Source organism: Solanum lycopersicum, chromosome 3 (genome assembly GCF_036512215.1).
Source record: "Solanum lycopersicum chromosome 3, SLM_r2.1".
Classification (NCBI taxonomy): Eukaryota; Viridiplantae; Streptophyta; class Magnoliopsida; order Solanales; family Solanaceae; genus Solanum; species Solanum lycopersicum.
In genome coordinates, this window is record NC_090802.1 from 25,626,435 (window position 1) to 25,647,551 (window position 21,117).

General features: G+C 30.5%; 1 long non-coding RNA gene across 1 annotated transcript; it reads right to left on the bottom strand.

Annotated features, from left to right (window-relative positions):
• Positions 1 to 864: 864 nt before the first annotated feature.
• On the bottom strand, positions 865 to 5,236 carry LOC112941170 (uncharacterized). Its single transcript, XR_003246218.2, has 2 exons — positions 5,006 to 5,236; positions 865 to 4,878 (listed from the first exon to the last, which is right to left on the bottom strand). It is a non-coding gene; the product is annotated as an uncharacterized lncRNA (long non-coding RNA).
• Positions 5,237 to 21,117: the final 15,881 nt, after the last annotated feature.

The window sequence follows — 21,117 nt, forward strand, 5'->3', positions numbered from 1 at the left end:
TTAAAATCTCAAACATTCTATAACTTTTGAATTTTCACAGAGAAATCATAAAAGTATCAATATTGTCTTTCTTAAAGAAATCTCGAGTATCTCATAAATTCTTAGGATATTCATAAAAAAAATTAAGTAGATCTAAAATTAAAGAATAAATAACTTTTTAACTATAATATTTATCAATAAATTTTATTTCTTCAAATATATATAAAAAGGGTCATAATTGGGATAAAAAGGCGATAACGCTAAAAGTCTGACATGACACTATTACGATCTGATTTTGAAAACTCAAAAGGTTTCGAAGCCGATTTCGCTACTTTGGAAAATTTTGTTGAAGTTTTTGAAAAAATTTATAATTAGGGAATCGCCAATTAATTTTTTAAGAAAAAAAATAGGAAATCCATTAAAAAGAAAATTGTAAATATAATAAAAAACATTTAAATAATCCAAAGTCAGGTGAGGGTTCAAATAATTCTCTAACAAAGGGTTTAGACATCTTAAAGAATTCGCTAACACACGGTTGACCGACCAATTTTAAAATTTTGGCTAATTTTGTACATAAAAGAGTTAATTATAAAAATCTTATTTATTATTTTTTTGAAAAATGAGAAATCTTTTAATACTTATACATTAGTATTATCCCAAATGATGAAATAATTCAAATATTAAAGTGTCAAAAGAAAATTTTAACTTAACAATTTATCCGAGTCAAGTTTTTGAGTCAAATAATCAACTCAATCACTTAGACGTGAATTTAAAAAAGTTAAATACTAACTATGAAAGAATATGGATAATTCTCAAGTTAGTCTTGAAGCTTAGATTCCCTAACTTAAAAGGGTTTGAAATATTGAAAATTTAGCAAAAAAGAAATAGAAAAACTTCTCCAAGGATTCATCTAAGTTGACAAAAATAAAATGTTGAAAGTTAGCCATTACCAACATATATTCACAAAAAGAGTAAAAAACCAATGAAATAAAGTAACGGGATGAAAAGGGCATTTTTGCCCCTTTCTGATTCCTGTCGCTGCTGCCCAGGTTTGGACTTTTAAAGTCCAAAAATTCCCAGTTCTAGTTCCTTAAGGGACTGCTGCTGGTTTATCGTGGTCTCAACCCAATTTTCGCTCCTCGTTTTTCTGCCTTTTAAAGGCTGCTGTTGCTGCTATATTTAGTGGACTTCTCAATAAAAAAAAAGAACTTGAATCTCAGGCCTTTAGGCTGCTGTGTTCTTGGGTTTTTAACCCAATAAAAATAATTTTTGGAGGAGGTCGACGGAAAATGCAAGAGACAGGAGTCCATTAGACTCAAACAGGATAGTTCATGCAAAGAAAAGAAGGAAAATAAAGATTAGCAAGATGATCAAGTTATGAAATAATGACCAACAAATGATATAATTCAATCCAACAATAGAAATTTTTCAGAAAATAAAAGCAACACAGTGATTTACTAAAATTCTGCAACATGACTTAATCATATAACTTTAACATGAGTTGGTTAACTACATTTTGCAAATTGAACACCTCTGTAATGTATAATGGACAAGAAGATACAACCTTTTATCCGTCAACTTTGATCTATGCGATTCAACAAAGAGAAAAAAATCAAGATTTCAAACCGATAATTCCCACTTCAAAAATAAGAAGGTGGCAGAGAAACAAAGGTTATAAATAACAAAACAGTAGTCTTATGTACGCAATTTAGGATCCATACCTCAAGGGAGTGACATGAGGATCTAAGGGATTTAGGAGCAACCAAAGAGAAGTTGAAATAAATTTCGACTTCATGTAGAGCTCGACTAGACCTAGGATCAACTCATGATTCCCGAACGAATAAGGTCCTTAACTCATCATTTCAGATCATTCCAAATAAAACATACATGTAACTAGTGATCATCTCATCTTAAACAATCAATTTGACCAAAAAAAAAGCTCATTCAAGTTGAGGAAAGCTCTACTCAAAGCATCATAATTCATCAAACCTTTATACCAACAAATTGATTAATTATACCTCAATACCGTCGACCACAATGACATCAAATAATGACAACAAAATAGAGGAGGCATCTGAAAAGAGGTTGGCAGTAGCCTCTAAGAACAGTGAACAAATGTGATATTGCATCTTGAAAAAAAACAAGCAATAGTGATAAGCAGCCAAAACAAATACATGACAATAACTAAACAGAAGTTTCCTGACACGTCAACTATCAAGTAAACTACTTAAACCCAACAATTGATCAAACCAAAAGGGAGTTCGAAACAGAGTCATACATGGTTTAAAGATAAACAACTTTAGACTCAATTTGATCAAAGTTTTAAGCCACTACTCATTTAGCATATGCGAAAGACAAACAAGAAAGAGCAGGGAGATATAAAATAACTTTTCACCAAAATAAATTAGAAAATTTTGAACAAGGATCTAAGTAGAGTAATCTGATAAGTTTAAGACGTATAAAAGCTCTGATATGAGATTTACTCCATCCCAAACTAACCATTTGGACAGTGCTAAAAAGCAGCCACAAAGGTAAACAATTTCTCATTCAAACAGGCTCTCGATTGGCATTGAGAGCCAATGGTCTGTTATTTGACAAATCACACCAACAAATTTTACAAAAGTATGCGACATAGAAGGAATTTCTGCAACGAATAAAGAGTTTCAAAGAACAAAAAAATAAGAAGATGAAAACCTTAAAACTGGTAAAACTAAACTCCATATTTCAGATAGCATTCTTGATATAAGACACATGAGTGATAAAGAAAGCTAAGCATGGAACAACAAAAAGGCTAAGGAACAGAAGACAAGAATCATTACAACCAGGTGTAAACAGGATGCATAACTTAAAAGTATTTACCATAATGAAATCCTAAATTACTGTTCATATGAATATGACAAATAGATCAACTAATTTAACATACAAGAAAAGCTAAATATAAGAGTTAATAAACATGAACAAGGATGAAGTAATACTAGCAACCAACCTATTTTCAACAAGTATGAAATTAATAGTAAACAGTGAACTAAAATTCAGTATCTATGGGGAAAAAAAGAAAATTAGCTTTTACGAATTACTAAGACATTAGAATGGACAGCAAAAGCCAAAAAATCAAAATTAGATACAATAACTAAACTGATCTAATTCAGTCAATCAACACACAAGGAAATAATAAACATATTTAAAAGAATAAACAATTACCTTTCAATGAGAAGCAAACTAAAACGGCGACTCCACTATCTCTTTCAAATCGAAAAGCCACGAAAAATTTTAAAATTTTAAACTATGGAACCAATAATTTCCAAAACTTTATGGTTACTCTTTGGTCTCCGAAAAATCCTCCCTTGAACAGTGAAGAGAGGGGGTTTATAAAGGACAAACTCTGGGTTGAAACTGAGGGGGAAGTGATGTGGGAATAGTTGAGATTTCAAATTTTCCTTAGATGATAAGGTGTGAACTGTAATTCGTACCAAATTCTAACGTATTGGGGCGGAGAGTCGTCTGATTTTGAGCTAAGGACGACCTCAGAAGGAGATGGAGACACCTGGAAAATTGGAGTACATTACTCGTACGATAGGAAAAAGAGAGAGCATGCGCTCTTGCTGGGTTCGCGTCTAATACGCGTTTTCTGGATTAGGGTCGCTGTTTCTCTCGATTTTCTGGAGGAAGTTGGGTTCTTTTGGTATTGAGAATTGATAGGCTGGGTCGGATCGATTGGTATATGTATGTATTTGATTGGTAGATGTATGTATTTGATGGGTATTGGGATGAGTGATAAAGTAATTATTCCAGTTGTATTGGAATAGGTTGACGATGGTATTGTATGAAATTAGAGAGTTGGGCCGGTTCTTGATGAACATATGGGTCAATTTTGATCTCAAATTTGAATTAAGTTCGAGGTCAAAGATAGGTTAGATTTTGAAGTTTAAAAAATAGTTAAATTGAGTTAAATTAATATTTGGCTAAAATTTATATAAGATGAATTTAAATAAGATTAATTAACAAGCTTCTTAAATTTAACAAATTAAAATAATTAACTTAATCAAACCAATTAATTCAAAGTATTAACTATAATTTAAACTTAACTAATAAAAAAGATACGTATGTAACAGCGAAATCTTTTTGAGATGATTTTCGAAATATTAATAAAATATACTAATTATACACAAAATTATATAAAACATATATATTACTTAAAAAATTATAAAAATGGTAAAAACTAATTAAAATAACTTGAATATATATATATATATATATATATATATATATATATAAAGTAAGTTATTACAAATCGTTTTGGAATTTAAGAAATTCAAATTCAATTCCAATTATGGAGAGTCAAAATTGGGTGTCAACACTGCCCCTCGTTTGACTTGGATGATGAAAGAAATTCGAGGCAAACGAAAATGACAAATTCAATTTCGTCCATCTGCTAATTCTTCTCTTAGGAATGGTAAATGGTAAGGATTTTGAGGAATTATGGCCGAACCTCGAAAGTGGATTTCCTACATATCTCAGGCTACTTGTAGTTTAACTCAATTGGTTAAAAAGAAAATCTCTTATGTGGAAGTAACCTTTAGCTTAAGGATGAGTGATAAAGTAATTGAGAGTGAAAAAGATGCGTGCAAACATCTTAACTATGAATATTGGGACCTTCATACTAATAGCTAAGAATTTACATAAGCATAACTTTCGAAGCTTTAGGTGTATTGTCACACAAATTTAAAAATTTTCCTTCACTGAGAGTTGAAATTTTCTTTGAAGCCGAAACTAAAACTATTAAACCCAAAAAAAAACCACATGCCTTAGGATAGAGATAGGATTTGATTGTGGTGGAAGTCGTTCCTCAACTCGCGTCCTAAGAGTTTGATATTCCTCTTTGGTCTATGTCTCAATTCACTGCTAAGAAAAAGTTTCACGTTATGTTGCGTTCTATTTGACGTAGTCCACTTTGTGTATTGGAAAGTCTGGAAAAAAAGTTGTCATTGGAAAATGTAACACAAATACAAATATAATTTGTGCAAACCTGGTATAACTTGTCATACTGAAGGAGATGACGATCCAATGTCAAGTGTAATTTTTTTGAAAGAAGTGGTGTTCCAAAATGGTATCAATTTGAACGATGTGATGATTCAATTATAATATGTAATGTATCACTTTTAGGGAGATGACACTCCGATAATAATTCAACATGTCACGTTGAAGGAAGTGACACTCCGATAATAATTTTCATGTGTCACATTGAAGGTAGTGACGCTCCAATAATAAATTAGCGTGCCATGTTGAAGGAATTGACGCTCCAATAATAATTTAGCGTGTCATGTTGAAGGAAGTGACTCTCCAATAATAATTTAACGTGTCATTTTGAAGGAAGTGACACTCCATTAATATTCTTAATATGTCACGTTGAAAGAAGTGACTCTCCAATAATAATTAACGTGTCTCGTTGAAGAAAGTGACTCTCCAATACTAATTTAACGTGTCACGTTGAAGAAAGTGATGCTCCAATACTAAAGTATTGTATCACGTTGAAGGAAGTGGTGCTCCAATAATAATTTTAACGTGTCACGTTGAAGAAAATGACTCTCCAATGATAATTTAACGTGTCACATTAAAGAATGTGACGCTTCAATAATAATTTAACATGTCACGTTGAAGGAAGTGATGCTCCAATAATGATTTAACGTGTAAGTTGAAGAAAGTGACTCTTCAATAATAATTTAACGTGTCGTGTTGAAGGAAGTGACGCTCCAATAATAATTAATGTGTCACGTTGAAGAAAGTGACGCTCCAATAATAATTTTAACGTGTCACATTGAAGGAAATGACGTTACAATAATAATTAATGTGTCAGGTTGAAGGAAGTGACACTCCAATAATAATTTTAACATGTCACGTTGAAGGAAGTGACGCTCCAATAATAATACCCTATGATAAAGAACATCTCTGGTTGTCATTAGAATTTTGTCGTCTCTATGCTCATTGAAAATTTATTAGAAAGAACAAATAAATTAATAAATTTCAAGACTTTTGAATGAGTCATGACGATCTTGTAACCATAGATGACGTGGGATGCTGGAAGAACAAACTGAGAACTTTTAACTTTTGAAAGGAAGCTTTAAAGACCAACTAGGGATCTCACGCGAGATGTGTTCCTACATTGAATCTAAAATCTCTTGTAAAGAGAAGATTGGTTTGATAAGGTTATCTTTGAAACTTGAAGTTGAACGAAGATTTTGAGAATTTTAAACTATTTCAAAAATTTGCCCCTGTTTCTAGTCCAAGGGTACTGAATTGAAATAACTTGTAAAAAACAAGAACGAGTGAATCAAGAACATGCCCCAATTTCCTCTTAGGTATGTAGTTTGAAATAGTAGGAAGATCGAATCCTTATATAGGATTGTCTACGTATCTTGCTGGAACAAGAAATCAGGTCTGGCGTAATTCTAACCTGAAACTTAACTGTATTTAGAGAGATCAAAATATTTGTCAAAGAAAAGACAGAGGATTAGAAATAATGGTGGGCAAACCCCGTTAACGTAAAAATATAGGAGAAGAGGGCTTAATGTATTGAATCCTCGGTGTCGAGAGTTCTTCATAATGAAATCTTTGGATAAGGACTAGTGTGTGTGTCCTTTGTCAGGTGAATGTCTAGGTTAATCTTTCAAAATCGAAAAGATCTCTTGAAATTTTGACTCCAATTCTGACAACACCTGCAAAGCTTAGATGTAATTAGTAGCAAAAAATTACCAAAGTAAAAGATAAGTTTTCAAATGAAATTTTTCAGCTTATTGGTTTGAATAACATTTTATGGTTTTCGCCATTGTGCTAAGCTATTCCATTTGGCAAAAAGTATAAAATGTGTAAGTAACAGTAAATGGAAAGGAAAATTTTAGAAGATTTGCAAGAGTAGAAATCATCTGAGTTATGACCAGGCCACTGTGATTCTAATGATGTCTTGTAACTTTATAGTTTCTGCATCCAAAGAAAAATTCTTAGTTTTGAGAGACTGATTCGTGTTGGATTTGCCTGGCCATCTTGATGCTTCTTTGCCTTCAGGATTACAAACTTGTTTGGTCTCCTAATGTCGCTTGATGGAATTTTTTGAGGACCCTCCTCAAAAATTCTGCCCCTCTTTAAAACATAACATAACTTTCGAACTTTTTGTAGTTTTTAGTTGAATTTTTTAGTGAATCTCAAAAGTTCTGCCCCAGTTGCAACTCTAAAGTGATCCTTGATTATGGATTAAATAAATATCTCTTTCTGATGAATTTTGAGATTATCTCACAATTCTGCCCCAGTTTTCACTATAAAGAGGAATGAAAAACTTACCGGGAACATGACCGAGATGGTGTGGCGCCTACGTATCCCGTTGATTAGGAATCAGGTCAAACGTAGTTCCAACTCTTGGCGATTAAAATGAATAGAAAATTTTCACTAAAAAAATGACCGAGGCCGACATACGCCACCTACGTATCTCATTCTTGAGAATTCAGGTTAAATGTAGTTCAAGTACAAAAAAACATTAAAAGGGATAAAGGGGTGACTGAAGCCGACATAAGCCACCTACGTATGTCATTCTGAGAATTCAGGTCCGACGTAGTTCATTAAAAGGAAAGATACTTAAAAGGGAAATCAAATCCAAACAAACTCTTACAAAGAAATAAAGCGATAAAAGTGCGACTACAGAGAAATAAAACAACAAACTCCAAATACAAGACTAAAAGATGTCAAAAGTGCAATTTCCAGGAAACTTGCTTCTTCTTTGCAACTAGTCATGCCAACAATTACTCCTTATGCTTGGGTAGAGGATTGGTGTTCACATTCAGTGGAGCTTGAGCATGTTTTACCACCTCATTGTCAATTAGATCCTGAATTTTGTGTTTGAGAGCGATAAATGTCTCGGTATCATGACCAACAACTCCTGAATGATAAGCACAACGCTTATTTGGGTCATACAACTCGACTGAATTCACAGTCTTGGATTTCACTGGATGAAGTATACCTGTATCTTTAAATTTCTCAAAAAGTTGAGTCGTGTCTCACACAATTGAGTAAGACTGTGGGAATCTTTTTCTCAAAATTAGGACGAGGTGCATTGTTTCGAGGATTTTGCATTGGTTATGGAGAAAGAAATTTTGCTTGATTTTTGCAAACATAGTATTGTGAATTAGGATAGCCTGGAGGTGGTTTAAAGTTATATGATGTTCTCCTCGAGTCGTTAACATCATAACTTCTTTCTCTTTTTTCTTTCCAAAAGAACCAGTTTGATAGGCCCTATTAGCAAACTAAGATGAGGTGTAACATGTTATTCTGCCAGTTTTGAGACCGTATTCAATCATTTCTCTAGCTTTGATAACTTCAGCAATGTCTTTCCATCCATTGTCACCATTCGCTCATAGTATTTTGAGTCTTGAGCTTGAATGAAGTAGGTGATCATTTCTGATCCCTCCATAGGTAGGTGCACCCTAGCAGCTTCTTCTCTGCAACGTATGACATATTCTCGAAAGCATTCAGTCAACTTGGGTTATAACTTGGTAATTGAGATTCTATCAGGAGCGATCTTAACATGAAACTTGTAGTGATCTACAAAAGCATTCGCCAGATCATCCAAGTACGTCATTTGGTCACATCTTGCTTAGAGTACCACTCCAATGCTTTTCCAGTCAGAATTTAATTGAACAACTTGATTCTTATCCCTTTGTTGTTTCCAATGCCAATTAACTTTTCACAGTAAATTTTAAACTGAAAGAATGGATTTCCTGATCCACTATACTCCTCAAACTTTGAAATCTTGTAAGCGGGTGGCAACTCAACCCCGGGAAATGTGCATAATTCTTCGTATCTAACACTCTAGCTACCATCAAACCTACGAAGACCTCTTAGATTTTCATCTTCTTATTCATCATTTCAGCATCAATTGATTTTCCATCACCTTAAATTTCAACATACTGATTAACATCTGGGCGGTGAAACTCTGGAGCCCTGGTAACAGGTGGAGCAGTGACATAAGTGTACACCAGCGAAGTGTGATGTGTTACTGTCGGAGCTCTTGGAGGAGCAAATGTGAACACAAGAGGAGTATCCTGAGTTGAATTAGTGAGTGAGGCACTCGGAGTTTGCTGAAAGGTGGAAAATGATCTCCTTGATGAAACTCACTCAAAGTCGTCCGATTTTGAGCCAAGGACGACCTCATAAGGAGATAGAGACACTTGGAAAATTGGAGTACATTACTTGTACGAGAGGAAAAGAAGAGAGCACGCGTTTTTGCTAGGCTCGCGTCTGATACGCGTTTTCTGGATTGGGGTCGTTGTTTCTCCCGATTTTCTGGAGGAAGATGACCTACAGGAGTTGGATTCTTTTGGTATTGAGAATTGATGGGATGGCTCGGGTCGATTGGTATATGTATGTATTTGATGGGTATTGGCTTATTCAATTGTATTGGAATGGGTTTGCTGATGGTATTGTATTAGATTAGATAGTTGGGCCAGTTCTTGATGAACATATGGGTCATTTTTGGTCTCAAATTTGAGTTAAGTTAGAGGTCAAAGATAGGTTAGTTTTGGAGTTTGAGAAATAGCCAAATTGAGTTAAATTAATAAATTTGGCTAAAATCTATATAAGATGAATTTAAATAAGACTAATTAACAAGCTTCTTAAATTTAACAAATTGAAATAATTAACTAAATCAAACTAATAAATCAAAATATTAACTATAATTTAAACTAAACTAATAAAAAATATATGTATGTAACAGCGAAATCTTTTTGAGATGATTTTCTAAATATTTATAAAAAAATACTAATTATACACAAAATTATATAAAACATATATATTACTTGAAAATTACAAAAATGGTAAAAACTAATTAAAATAACTTTATATATATATATATATTCAATTCGTTTTGGAATTTAAGAAACTCAAAATTTAATTCCAATTATGGAGGGTCAAAATCGAGTTTCAACAGACACCTCTCTTTGGCCAGAATTGTAATTTATTTATTTTGTCAGTTTTTTTCCCCATAATTTGTTCTTTTTTAAAAAAAAAATACAAATTAAAAACAAAATTCTTCATTGTTAATATCTTCCTAAGATTCCTTCCTTTCTATCTTTATTTTCCATTACTTTTTTCTTACCAAAATAATTGTGCTTCTAATTCCCTCATTTTCCTTCTTCATTTTACGTTTTTTTATCTTTTTCTTGCTCCAATTTTTTTTCTAATTTTTCATAATTAATTATTTTAAAATTCTTAAACTAATATAAATGTTATTATTATATATACAAAAATAAATAAAGTAAGATACAAAGAAAGTTATATTTATCTTTTTTTTCTTCTTTTTTTCACAAATTAATTCATTTTTAAAAAAATCATTTTTATGACTCACACCTCTACATTTATAAATGACAGCTTTTTAATTTTATAAATAAAATGCTCATCATCATCTAATCTTTCATATTTATTAATATCATTGTTTACCAATAAATATCACTGTTTAAAATTATTTACTTATTTTATTTTTAAAATTAGAAAAAAATATTTATTCAACTCAATAAACTTTTCATCTCCCATTATAATTGTCTTCTTTATTATAGATTTTAATGTATATGCATGTATTCATTTCCTTTCGATTTTTTTAATTCTTAATTATTTAAATTAATGTAGAATAATAATATATTAAAGGATGGGAGATGAAAAGACAAAAGTTAACTAATATATATCTTCCACTACCAATCTATGCTACCAAACTATGTATATATGACTTAATCATTTTTTAGTTGTTCAATCTTTTAAGATTAGGAAAAATGTAACTAAAGTAGAATGAGTATAGATATTGTTATAAAATCAAGCTCATAAGAATATAATCATAAAGAGAAGAAGGCAAGAGAAGTATATAGAAGAAGAGTAATTTTCTTCTTATTTAAATGTATACTTCCAATGGTGAGTGATATCTCTATTTCTAGTGTTGAGATATCACTCTCAAAAGTCACCAAATTAATAGATACGTGTTTATCCACAATGGATCATATCACCTTGGAAATATACATACATGAATACTAGTAATTCATAAATATCAAATGGACAATCCACTTAATTTAGTTCAATGGATTTATAACACTCCCCCTTGAATGTCCATAGATAATGTGTCTTGTTAAAACCTTACGAGAAAAAATTCAGTGGAAAAAAATTCTAGTGAAGGCAAAAGAGTACACATATCTTTCGATATGCATTATTTGTTGCCTTATTAAAAACCTTGCCAGGAAAATCCAGTGGGACAAAATCTTGGTCAAGGAAAAAAGAGTGCGACGCGTATTTTACTCCCCCTGATTAAAAAATCACTTAATTTCTTGCGATGATGCATCCAATCTTCGTACATTGTGGTTGGTATATTCTTTTTCAAAGAAAAATCACATATTTTCTGAATATAGTGTGTTATTTATCTCAACCAGACGCACTCTCAACTTGCTTCATGTTTATTTCTGCATAGCAACATTTGCTTCATTGATCGTCAGTATATTATTGTGCCTACGTATGCAAATAAATAGTGTTTTTGAGATCGTGCTCTATGCGGATGAGATAAATATTCTGCATCTGCATAACGAATTGGCTCTGACTAGAATGAACCCATGTCTATGGTCCTTCAGAGATATTCAAGTATATACATAACACCTTTTCAATATTCTTTTGTTGGGGAGGAACCGAATCTTGCCAGTAAATTTATTACAAAATTGATGTCTAGTCGAGTATTGTTAGCAAGATACGTTAGTACCTTAATTGCACTAAGATATGGAGTTTCATCACCAAGAAGTTCTTCATCCTTGTCTTGATATCAAAATGAATCTCATTTATTTCAAGCAATCTCATAATCATTGGGGTACTCAATGAATGTGATTATCCATATAAAATTGCATCAAAAATTTTCTGTGTATGTTGACTAATGGACAAATATTTGATTTGTCAAATTGTCAATCTATAGGTCACGACAAAATTCTGTCTTACCAATGCATTTTCACCTTTTCAAACAATCAAGAGCTTTAGAAAATTCTTTAAGAGTGCTAATGATGTTTAAGGCATCAACATACACACTATTATAATATGTTCAGACCCTGACCTTTTTATAAAAATGCAAGGACAATTAGGGTCATTCCTTTTGTAACATTTTCTTCCTTGATTATTCCAATCCATATAATGATTCTTGAAGCTTTAATGAAAAAGTTTCTTTCAAGCTTTTATATGCTTCAAACACTTTGGTTTTTTCAAGAATTTTTCATATAACCTTAATTTTCTAGATAGACATGACAATTATTCATTATATACATTTAAGTTTTATGTTGCCAGATCAAAACAAATTTCGTTGCATCCATCATAGGAGAAAACATCTCTAATAATGTCAGAATTTTTGCGGCAAACCGTTATACTCCAAGGCACAAGTCATACTTAATATCTTACGGTTATACTATCACATAATAATTTATTTGTACCCTAGTGACATTATACCTTGATTTATGGACTACCAGTTCAAAATATCACTTTTATAAGTGAAACAAAATATACTTAAATTATGCATTTTACTTGGTCAATCATTTATCTGTCCACATTATATGACATATTTTAATTCAAGATCCTCGTCATAATTTATTTCATTGAGCGCTACTTTATATCAAGATACTGTCGATGGTTATTTAATATCATTTTCAACAAGGCATAACTTATCGAGATCTCTTCATTTTTCAGGTACCTAAAGATTTTTTGAGGTTTTATGAAGTGTTATGTCAATGTGATCTTTTGTAGCGCTTGTCTCATTATCATGACCATATTGATCATTTTCTCCTTCCTCATTCAAGGAATTTTATATTTGAAACCGATTGGTCTATTACACTTCTGGCGTATCATAGACTCTGTCCTTCAAGGACTTCACATTAGAGCATTTGCAGTTGAATTATATCATAGGGTCAGTGCATTCATCTGACAACTACTTTACAACATTATGCAAATGAATTATCCCTTGAACTTTAAGTTCATATATTTATTTAACGAGGATCTAGGTTCTTCATACTTAACCTCACACATACTTTTTAGCTGTCAAAATCATCTCTCCCCTAATGTTATAAAATCTAACGTTCATCCAACCTCATTTGGGAATTCATCCTTGTGCGTGGTGGAACAATTAAAATCATAACTACATATGCAACATTTTAGATGAAAATTATTTGGTTCATGACCCTGAACAAATTTTAGTGGGAAAACCTTTTGGCTTGATGTACATGTGTTACTACATGTTAAATAAAATTATCTCATACTAAATTTTATTTGGGAATTTTTTTCTCATAACCATGATTTAGCTATAATTGGAGGCATATAATTTCTGCTAAATTAACTAGCATTGTCAATATAAGCTCATAATTTGGAACTGTGGTCTTAATTCAACAATTCGAGCAAACAACCTTACAAACTCCAATTTGTATATTGACACCAAAGCACATGTGATCATCACATAGATGCATCTATCATATAGTTGCAAATGATCCTCATGGAAGGTGAATGGGCTCATATTCACTTTTTTATATGTTCCAAAAACTTCAGGGAATTACAATCCCAACCTTAGCTGGTACAATGAAAACAAGCAACACAAGAGAATTCTCGAAGAATCTTTTATTTCTTCATCATGTAAGCCACATGAATTTTCAATTATATTTGCATCACATTCAAACCATGATGGTCAACCGTTCATGCCAATTGATATTGTATACGTATAATTTACTTTTGCATGTGATTTAATTAGCATGTTTATGTTTTTTCTGCAACAACCAAGAGAAAAAGTGGGGTAATCTTTTATATAAATATTTATAACCCTCTTCGGTTGTAGTAATATGAAGATACTAATATTTTCATAATTTATAGTCTCAATATTTCTTTTCAATTCATCCGAAACTTAAAAAGTTTCTTTTGAGACTTACTACATTCGAACTCCAATATTATTCCTCTGGCAATATCACAGCTCGTTAGAGTGTGTAATTAATTTATGTGTATTGTCATATATTTCATGATGTCATCCATATGATGAACATCTCCTTTAAGGAGAAAATTATATTATTATTGTCATGGTCAAAATCATTACGAGCAAGACATGTTTCTTGCTTTACTTTTGTTGTACCATAGGTACACAACAAATGAAAAATTTATATTGCCACACAATAATGACCAAAACCCTTCTAGGCAAGAACTCTTTCTTCTTCCCTTTAGGTAGTTCACAATAAACATACCATAGTGCCGTATAAACGTACAATACCATTAATCATTTCTGCCAAATAAAATTTATTTTCTCTCAAACCTTCGTAGAGGTGAGTTTTGGTATATTTTTCTCAAACTCTCATAGAGGTGAGTTGTGACATATATTCAATCCATAATGATTGTTGTGACATATATTCAATCCATAATGATTTTATCACGTCTTGACTCATTCTCTTATGAAATGATCGAGCATTCACGATACTCATCACAAGTAACATTCCCTTTAAGAAATGGACTAATCATTAATATGTGTATCATAAATTTGCATTATAAGAATATTGTCATACTTTTGAAAATTTATCATTTTTGCATGACACACCTTACTATCATTTTTGAAAAGTCAAGTGTACCACCATTTTAAATTCCTTTCTTTTGATGGGAGTTTATAAACTAATCAAATTATTAGGTCGACAACAACCACAGACTCAATAACCTTTCGTACCATTTTGATGATAAAAATTATCTTCACATTTTGAAGGACCACTTGGAGAACCCATATATTTTTTTTCCTTTTATAATTACCACAATGATGAATACTATAATTTTGTTCATCCACACCCTTATTCATACATTCAATAACTTGCCATCTTTCAGACTTTTTATTTACTGCTACCACATCCATATGATAGAACGGAGCAATTGGGCGGATTTTGAACTTATCATATACTGTTACCACATTCGTTTTAGGGAATGGAGCGAATTCAATGAGACAAATTTCAAAAAATTTCATCAAAAATATATTATTTTTGTCTTAGTCATCATTTTATCATCACTATGGTGTATCGAGACTCAAACTCAATGTCTTATCCATACAAGACACTTTAGGCCATAATTCTATGAGACTCGAACTCAATACCTTATCATTATGGTGCATCAAAATTCAAATTGATGTCTTACCCTCTTGGTGTGATAAAACATGAATATACTGTCTTACCCTCAAACATTTTTTTTTCCATTTTGGTGCATCCGGACTTTAACCTGATGTCTTACCCTTTTGGTGCGATGAAATTTAGATTCACCGTCTTACCCTTAACCAACAGCATAATAGACCGAAGTACAACATGACTCAACCTTTGAATTTTTTTTCAAATCAATCAAACTCATGTTACTAAAACTTTATACCTTTTTCCATTTAAGAAGTTTTGTAAAGCATGTCATATTCAACTAATAGTAATATATATCTTTGTTTCCTAGTCAATGTTAGTGAACGAACACTAGTGTATTATAAATTATAAAAAGATTTTAGAAAATATGTACCTGATTTTGTGAATATAATACCTTGATTCTCATAATGAGATCAACCAAAATATGAGCTAAAGAAAAACTAAAACTCAATCTCAATTGGCTAGAGTCTCGTGCTGATAATTTATTATAAAATCAAGATCATAAGAATATAAACACAAAGAGAAGAAGACAAGAAAAGTAGATAGAAGAAGAGGAATTTTCTTCTTATTCAGTGTATACTTCAAATGGTGAATGATATCTCTATTTTATAGTGTTGAGATATCACTCCCAAAGATCACCAAATTAATAGATACATGTTTATCCACAATGGATCATATCACCTTGAAAATATACATCATGAATACAAGTAATTCATGAATATTCAATGGACAATTCACTAAATTAGTTCAATGAATTTATAACAGACATATAATTATTTTTGGAAGAGTAACTTTATTTTTTGTGCAATTATTTTAATAGAAATGTACTTAAAATGTCAAAATAATTGACATAAATGAATATCAAATTCTAGACTATGGAAAATGGTCTAAAATAACCTCAAAGTATTGGAAATGGTACAAAATTACCCTCCATCCACCTATTGGCTCAAAAATACTCTTCCCACCCACCTATTGGGTCCAAAATACCCTTGTCATCCACCTTTTGGTTCAAAATTGACCACTTATTTAACGGTTTTATATTTAAACTATTTAAATATTTTTTTAAATATGTGGCGCTCAACTATTTGTTATAATTTAACTTATTAGTATAATTTATAAATCAATTTACTACCCATCCATACTAATTAAACCCTCCAAATTAATAAATCACTTACATATTAATGTAACAGAAAAGCTACTGCCAATTGAGTGTTTTTAAAAATTTGAGACGAAAATATCTATAGAAGTAAATTATCATACATTCAAGTGTCTAAATAAAAATTACCGATAAACTTAAAAGTCTGACTATGTTCATCTTAATTATTCTTACGTCTCAATTATGTGATGTTACTTCATAGGTAACTTTTTTTCAAAATAATATATTAAAAGTTTTAAAACAAATCATAAATATTTATAAAATTATATTTTAAAAAAGTGCATGAATTAATTCGGGATGTATTACTTCTTTACCTTTAATCATAAATTTCTAATTCAGTCTTGAAAGAGAACCACATTGAAAGTGTCCTCCTAAATAAGCGGCTCAACATAAATTTAATTTGGGCTTCGATTCAGACTCGAATAAATTTGCATGTCATTTCATTAATTTATAATTTCATCGTGTTTTATTAGTGTTTATGACGATTTTGATATTATAGTTGGATTATTAATTGGGTGGGGTTCAGTTAGTAATTGGTGGGTAGTGAATTGGTTTATAAATAATACAAATAAATTAAATTATAACCAATAGTTGAACATCAAGTATTTTATAAATATTTAAATAGTTTAAATTTAAAATCATTAATTAAGTGGTAAATTTTGAACTCAAAGGTGGATGACAATGGTATTTTGGAGCCAATAGGTGGATGAAAAGGGCATTTTGGAGACAATAGGTAGATGAAGGGTAATTTTGTACCATTTTCAATACTTCAAGCGTATTTTAGACCCTTTTCTGATAAGAATGATGTCATCACTATATATATATATATATATATTGCTTTGCTATTCTTATTAAATTATAATAATAACTTGTTTCTGGAAATAAACAATCAAAAAAAAGTGAAAAAAGAAAGGAGAAATGTGATTTGGAAATAATATAAATAATATTAATGAAGAGATTATGGAAATGAAGTAAAAGAAATTAATAGCACTTAAATATAGTACTTTATATTTTATAAAAGGTCAAATGATTTAGTGAGTCTTATATTTGTATCAGTTTGTATTGTGAGCCCTTCTACTTACATCTTTGTCATCTAGACCCTTAAACTCATTAAAATACAATTTAATAAATCATTCTGACCATTGACCAAGCTTATGTGTCTTTAAGATGGCTGAGTTGGCGAAGTGTGTGACTTCACTCTCTTTAAGGCGAGTGAATAGCTTTTTTTAGGTTAAAAAAATTAAAATTAAAATAATAAAAATAAATTAAAAAATAATTAATTAAAATGTCTTCTTCTTCCCGATTTACCAACAATGGAGACTAGTGCTCGCCGGAGACCAACAATTGATTCACCGGAGGTTAGCGCTCGCCGGACACAAACAATTAATTTACTCATTTTCAATCCATCTTTATCAAGAACTCACTTAGTCAAGCTTCCTCCAAAATCCAACTCAAAATTTTCAGAAAAATACATTCTTGCATCAATTTCCTTCATACTCATATCATAAATTTTCATAAATATACTTTTTGTATCAATTTCATAATACCCATTTCAGGAAATCCATAAATATACGTTCTTGAATCTGGCAACCTTCGAATAGGATTCAAAGCAACATCAATACCCACTTTTTCTTAGTGCCATCGGTTATCATCAAAATCCTAATCCAACATAACCCAAAATTATCTCTGAACTCCGACGAAATTATGATTAATCAAAAATTGTGTCAATATTTTTTACTTCCATAAAAAGAGTAGAAGAGATTGGAAAAAGGAAAAAGATAAGTGAACAAACAATTCTTTTTGTCACTTTCACCCAACCTAGCTACATATTATCCTTGCAGCATTGGAAGTAGCATGTCACCTTGTGTTTGGCCTGATATTATGTATCCTATGTAGCTTAATATTTCTCAATTGTGAATGAAGATAAGAAAAAGTGAGATTTTAGGAATAGAGACGGCTGTGGCAAAGAGAAACAAAAATTGGAAAGAGAAAGTGTAGCTAGGTATATTAATCAAATATAATAAAAGAAAAAATGACATGGAGTGATCATATATACATGTGTCATTTTATAATCATACATGTCTTTTTTAATTATTTTTAAAATTACGTGTCAGGCGTTTGTAATACACACAAAGTTGAGTAGTGAAAAACGTGTTTATAATATTGTCTTATACTGAGTTCAGGAGTTCAAAAGAGCAAGTAGAAGGATTCACAATAGAAAGTGATATAAAATAAGAGTCCACCAGATCATTCCGTCTTCATAAAATTTTTCAGTCTTTTAAAATTAGTAAAAAAAGGCCAAAAATAAAATTAATATTGAGCCATATTTTTTTTTTGGAAGAGTACCTTCATTTTTGAGTAATTATTTTAATAAAAATGTTAGTAAAATGTCAAAATAATTGATGAAAATGAATAAGTATCAATGCTAGATTCATAAGGGTAGCGTTAACATTTTTATTTTAGCTATTACTTATTAAATATAAATAAATTATTTTTTTAAATAAATAAATAATAAAAAAAATTATTTAAGGAAATGATATAGTAAATAATATTAATTATGAAATTAATGGAAAAAAGTAAAAGAAATTAATAGCATTGATGATTCAAATCTGATCATCTTTTCTTTTAAATTACTAAAAAATAAAAAACTATAAAATAATAATTAGAATATATATATATATATATATATAAACATTGATCAAACACACCGAAAAAATCGAGACAATAAAAGAAGAAATGACTTAAAAGAATAATTATATTGAAAAACATAATATCAACATTAGTTTTGTTTCCTTTCAAATCACAAAACATATTATCTACTTATTCTTCTCCTAATTTGATATGAAATACATAAGTCGATGGATTCTTTCTCCACATAATTATCACACCCCTTGATACATTAATCACTCTTCCTATGAATTTTTCAACCAAACCAATTTTTTCTCTCAATAGAACATCTCCCCTATCAATGTCTTCGAAAGGATTACGTTGTACTTCTTCTTTTCTCTTTTGTTGAAGAAATTTGAAAGTCTAGAAATTTGATATGCCAATTCAATTTTTTTCTGTCAATATAATATTTTTCCTACCAATATTTTCAGAAGCATCATGATGTACTTATTTTTTTCTCTTTTGTCAAAGAAAAGAGGAGTTCGTTGATGTTTTTGATATCTGTATATTCTTCTTTATCATAATAAGAAAAGAAAAAAAGAAGAAATAAAGAAAAGAGGAGTAGTTCATTATTGTTGGTTAGAAATACTTAAATTTATTTATTTTATAGTTTAAAAAAAATAGCTGTTATGAAAAATGAAAAGTTTTTGGTCTTTTCATGATTTATTTACTTAAATATATATTAGTGTGAAGGAAGTTCTAAAGAACATGATTAATTGTGTAATTCATTTAAATTTTTTTTCTAAAATAAAAAAAATAGAAAATAAATTTAAAGCTTAAAAAAAGAGATAAGTAATCATGAAAATGCTGGCTATAGAGAGATACCACCTAGGATTACTTAGATTCAACTTTATATATATAATTACTCTACTATATTTTAGGAATTATTATTTTAAATTAATAATCTCAAAATATAATTAATGTAATATATCATATGATGATGAGAATTAACTCTTATTCTTCTTAGGCTAAAGTCATATGCGGCCCCTTAAAGTTGTCCGCATAATTCACTTAGACACCTCAATAAGGACTTGTACCTATTGGACACCTCTATTAATTCGGATTTGAACCTTTTGAATACTTTTGTGACAATCAGCTAAAACTATGAAATGTGTGTAATACACTCGCGATGACGTGGAAAATGGACAAATCAATTACATACATGTGGCATTTTGATTAAAAAAAGAAAAAAGAAAAAATTGAAGTGTTGTCATCACTTTGAAATTATAATCTTTACCATAGCCTCCTCCTCCACCATGGTTGTCATCACCTTGAAATCCTCTTAACTCACTATTATGTTTTCAGATCTGTTTCTTTTTTTTTAAGTTGAAAATAGCAAATTGCATATACATAAAAATTAGTCAATACATGAACCTACAAAATATGAACCATTTGTAATTTTAGATATCAATAAAATCATTGACTACATAATCATCTAAGCAGATTCATTTTTTTATTTTAAATCTAATTTATTAGATATATTTTCGATAAGAAAAAAATGGAAGAAGAAATAGAATAGTCATTGTATGAGTCTATATTTTTTTCGTAAATAAGATCACAATATCGAACAAATTTAAAGAAAATAGAGAAGAAAATCGTAATGGTGTTTCCATAGTTGAATATGATAGAGGTGAGGGGGAGGGAGAAAGAGGAGACAGGAGAAAAGAAAAGGGTGAAAGGTGTTGGTGGCAACATCATCAGTGGAGATGGTATTGGTTTTGGAAGAAATGGTTAAGGAAGAAGGAAGAAGGAAGAAGAAAGAAGAAAGAAGAAAAAGATTTAAAAAAAAAACAAACAAAAAAACGTTCTGACGCGCTGAATGAATGTGTATTACACTTTCCTTGCCATGTCAGCGAAAAGTGTCAAATAGGTACTTATTCTGAACAATAGAAGTGTTCAATAGGTACCAATCCTAGTCAAGGCGTCTAAGTGAATCATGCGGACAACTTTAAGGGACCGCATATGACTTTAACCTTCTTTTTAAATAAACACTTATAAACATATTATATCAATGTGATTTTATATCTAAGCCATTCGGAAGTTTGTTAATGGACTTCATATTATTTGAAATTTAAAATACAAAATTTTCGTAAACCTTTATACTTTATTTATTACTCTCTCTATTTATCTTTATTTGTT